Source organism: Macrobrachium nipponense, chromosome 1, assembly GCF_015104395.2.
Source record: "Macrobrachium nipponense isolate FS-2020 chromosome 1, ASM1510439v2, whole genome shotgun sequence".
Classification (NCBI taxonomy): Eukaryota; Metazoa; Arthropoda; class Malacostraca; order Decapoda; family Palaemonidae; genus Macrobrachium; species Macrobrachium nipponense.
In genome coordinates this window covers 148,305,712-148,310,433 of record NC_087200.1, presented here as the reverse complement: position 1 = coordinate 148,310,433, position 4,722 = coordinate 148,305,712, and the positions used below count along the sequence as shown (strand labels likewise).

Below are 4,722 nucleotides of genomic sequence, written 5' to 3'. Positions count from 1 at the left end.
ATTGATACGTGAATATGTGACCTTAGCATTAAACAACGGCAGCGCATGGACAGTGACGCAGAAGTGTTTGGCAACCAGAGCCAGTAGCAAGAAGAAAAGTTTGAAGTATCCTAATAGATTAACGTCTGACAATAAATCAAAATAGAAAATTCTCACACACTGCAATAAAATAAAAAATACTTTTATAAAATAGTTCAAAACAAGCAGCTTTAAGATAAAAAAATTTTTTGTTTGCCGTAAAATTGTAAGATAATATCATTTTCTTTCTTCCTTCTTTGTTGTGATAAATCTAAATCATAAAGGTATTGTCATTCAGTTCATAAAGTGCAGTGGTATGAATAAGGAATAACGGCATATACTAATGTTAATGTTTTTCCAGATTGAAGGAAGGAAACACTAGGAAATAAGAAAATTAGATAGGACAGATAGGGACAGCAATAAGGAAGACAGACTCCAATATTGAGATAATGTAAGTACAACAATGCATCTATTTTTTTTAAATTGTATCCAGTCTAAGCTGTTGGTATGCCATGAATAAGAATTTTAATGAAATTATTACCAGGTTACAAAGAAGCAGAACTCCCGACTCGAACCACTATAGCCTACGTCCAACCCCTGACAGACGCTCGAGACTAAATAATCAGACGAATTTTCCCCCACGACGATCGCATAGCGAAATTCCACCCAGAATACCGCGCTTGACAGTAGCAAATAGACCCACGACTAGTGAGATTGTTGCTAACAATAATAACATTCCTAACCCATTGCAAACACAAACTAGGTACTCTAGAATGGCACAGGCCGCTGTAATAACACAGGCGACACGCTTTTGCGGTAATGTAGAAAGGGGTCATCCTGACAAAATTAAGTTAGAAGCGTATACGGTAGCTCAGTGGATAACAGAGACCGAAAGTCGGATTTCAGCCAGTGGAATTACCGATGAACGCAAAGAAATAGATGAAGCGTTACTTTATGTTAGTTCAGAAAGGGGAGATGCGCACCGTACACTCACGTCATTTAAGTTTCAGGAGATCCAAACTTTTGCGGAATTCAAAAAGGTGTTTTGAGCTCTGGGAACCAATTAATCAACAGGATAAATGATACAATCTAAGTAAGTTTTTACACCAGAAATATGATGGTGACAGTATTGCAAACCTAGTACATACTGATGTAGAAAATGCTATCCGTAATTTAACTACAGATTTAAAAAGAACCAGAGTAGTTATTGGCGATGGTGATGCTTTTAGTCGTGATATAAAAGAATTAGTCAGTATGAGAGATTTTGAACTACATAGTACATGGTATAGTATATGACGCTATCGGGGAGGAAGAAAAACGAGTCTTTAAGAAACAGGATCCTGATCCTAAGCAGGATAGTCTAGCAGCTTTAAGATTTATGAAAAAGGAACCGTGCAAAAAGGGACTGCATCTGGCAAAAGAATTCACAGGTTTTGTAAATAATGGAAACCCTGGTAGAAATAGGAATAATTTCCAGGGAAAGACAGATAGTGTTCCAGACAGATCTAGAAATTTCAAGCATAGACAACAGGGAAAACAAGATTCTAGGAATAATCCAAGGAATAGTAATGGACAAATTTTCCAAGTAAACAAAAATAGTAAATATAGGCCTCAACAGCATAGAGGAAATCCAAACAATAATAATCCAAGTTCGTTCAGCCCAACCAACAACCAGAGTCCCGGAGACAAAAAAACACAAAATAACAAACAGGAACAAAACTGTGCCAATTGCGGTTATTCCAACCACACAACTCAGAATTGTAGGTGACCAAGGTATTGTTCTCATTGTAATAGGACAGGTCACCTAACACAAATTGTTGGTTCAAAAATAATGATACCAACCATAATGCTCAAAGTAGTACACCCCAGAATAATAATCAGACTCAGTGACAATTACAGAAAGGGGTAATACAAAAGAAAGCTTCCTTACCAGTAGAAAATGAAAATGAAATAGTTACGGTAGGTCAGGAAGATACTTTCAAGTTGCCTTTTGAAGTAAATAAAGAGATAGTAGCTGACGCAGTTACACGGCTCCGTGAGTACTTGATGTGAGCAGCTCAGGGGCGAGGTAATGTTGTGTATAGGATAAATGATGGGATTGTAGATATGAGTTTTGAATGAGTAGAAGATAGTCGTGCATAAGGTATGGTTGCCTTTTGAAAGCCATGTAAATAAAGAGACAGTATTCTCAGTGAAGGATAAAGAAATATGCCAAGAAGATTTACCTATCATCCAAACAAGAATTAATAATAAACCATGCTCAATCCTTTTAGATACAGGCAGTACAGTAAATATTAGAGATAAACAAACATTAACAAAACATTTAGGCTTTGCAGATACAGAAATACAAGGTCCTGGTAGAATTATAAAATAAAATGAATAGCAGGAAAACTATAAAAGGGATTGGGGGTAATGTCACACTGGACATAGAGATTTTATACAAAACTTTTAAGGAAGTATTTGTAGTATTAGAAGAAAGATTTATCCTACCCAAGCGCTGTTTTCATATAAAGCTATGCGGAGATGTAGAATAATGTTAGATTGTGGAGAAAATAAAATCAATTTGCAACGCAGAAATAGAGAAAATGTTTGTTTTCAGCTAGAAGAAGGAAAGTCTTGCATAAATCTGATCAATTTATCCGAGACGACATCTTCTAGAGAAGCGAACATCCAAGAGACTAAGATGGACAATAATGCTAGCCCGAGTAGCACAGATTCAGTGGATAGTAGTGAAATAAGTAGAAATAATAGTTTAAAAGAAATGTCCTTAGCCAGGAAGGATTCTATGATAGATTGTGCACAAATAAATAATATTAACAATGCAAGCCTTGATACTCAGACCTCTGAGCAGAGTTTTTACTCTGAACAAATTAACGCAGCTGAACAATTTAAGGCCTCTGAACAAATCATTGCCGTGGAACATATCAATGCATGTGAACAAATTTATGAAGATGAATCACAGATCGCTTATGCGCATTCAACAATAGATGAAGATGAATCAGCAATTGATTGTACATATCTTATAATGGATGAAAATAAAAAACAAAAATATATCAATGAAGTCCTGCTATTGGGAACAATAAATAAGGGCGAATTAAACTCAACAATACTACTGGATGAAAGTTCGGATGAAACAGATGTCTGTTATTTCTCAGAGATGCGCGATGATGAAGAAATATGTTTAATCAGTGCTGCAGATGACCATACTGTCAGATTTGTGCTTAATAGAGAAGTAGTTTTGTACCCGCAATGTCTAACCAAAGTTTGTCTTAGAGCTGAAACAGACGAAGACTTGCATGAAAAAGACATAATGCTAATTAATGAAAACTTACCTGACTTTGTTAGGATGGACAATTCCCTAGTTCACGTGAAGGGCAATAACTGAGACGTACGTCCAGAATTATTCAGACAAAAGACTAATACTAAGGCCTGGTATAGAATTTTGTACAGGAATTGTAGTGAATAATCCTTTACTAACCATAGGTGAAAAAGCATTCTTCTCTAGCACAGAACAAAGTTCAGTTTTAAATAAAGAAGTAAATAACACAGACTTTCCTCCGAATAGAGTTAAACTATTACAAATATTGGAGAGGTATAGAGATGTCATTGCTTTAGAAGGAGATGAGTTAGGCAGAACACATACTTTGCAACATAAGATTTTAATACAAGATGGAACTAAACCATTCTATATTCCTAACTATAAGTTGCCAATAAGTCAACGACCGATTGTAGATCAGTTAATTGAGGAAATGAAAAAGGATGGAGTAATAGTACCTTCTAAATCACCATATAATTCACCTCTCTTGTTAGTTCCAAAGAAAGATGGCAATTGGAGAATGGTAATAGATTATCGGAAATTAAATTCACACACCATCCCAGATAGGATGCCAATGCCTGTTATAAATGATATGTTAGCTCAATTAGATGGAGCAAAAATATTTACGTCATTGGACTTGCTTAGTGGATATTGGCAAGTGCCTTTAGACGAAGAATCCAAGCCTTTAACAGCTTTTAGTACTCATAAGGAACATTTACAGTTTGAAGTCATGCCCTTTGGTCTTACATCAGCCCCACTAACCTTTACTCGATTAATGCTCCAAATCTTAGGAGATATAGAGGATATTTCAGTATACCTAAATGATGTAGTCATTTCTAGTAAGGACTTGGATAGTCACTTTAAGACATTAGAAACAGTGTTAGAAAGACTAAAGAGTGCAGGATTAAAGATAAAAATTAAGAAATGACAATTCATGATGAAATCATTAGAGTATTTAGGACATGTCATCAGTGAAAATGGACTGCGTATGCAGGAAGGTAAAATAAAAAAATAAAGGTAATTCTAGCATATCCAGCTCCAAATAACTTGAAAGCCTTGAGAAGATTTTTAGGAATGGTTGGCTATTATCGCCCTTTCATTAATGGATTTGCCACCATAGCCAAGCCATTAAAAGATTTAACTAAGAAGGATGTAGTTTATGAATGGAAGACAGAACAGGAAAAAGCTTTCCAAACATTCAAGGAAATAATGACAGGAAATCCAATTTTAGTGTATCCAGATTTCTCAAAGGAATTTTACTTAGCCTGCGATGCTTCTAGTACAGGTGTAGGTGCAGTTTTAATGCAACAAGGAAAAACAAGAATGAGAGCAGTATATTATGCAAGTAGAGTTTTGAACGCTGCAGAAAGAAATTATAATAATACCGA

At 35.5% G+C, this 4,722-nt stretch overlaps 1 protein-coding gene across 1 annotated transcript in view; it reads left to right on the top strand.

Moving 5' to 3' along the window:
- The first annotated feature begins 388 nt into the window (after nucleotides 1-388).
- Nucleotides 389-4,722, top strand: part of LOC135219739 (UDP-glycosyltransferase UGT5-like) — a 65,606-nt gene continuing 61,272 nt past the window's right edge. The window contains exon 1 of the mRNA XM_064256759.1: nucleotides 389-469. The gene's annotated coding sequence lies outside the window, so the exon portion shown is untranslated. The remainder of the gene's footprint in view (nucleotides 470-4,722) is intronic.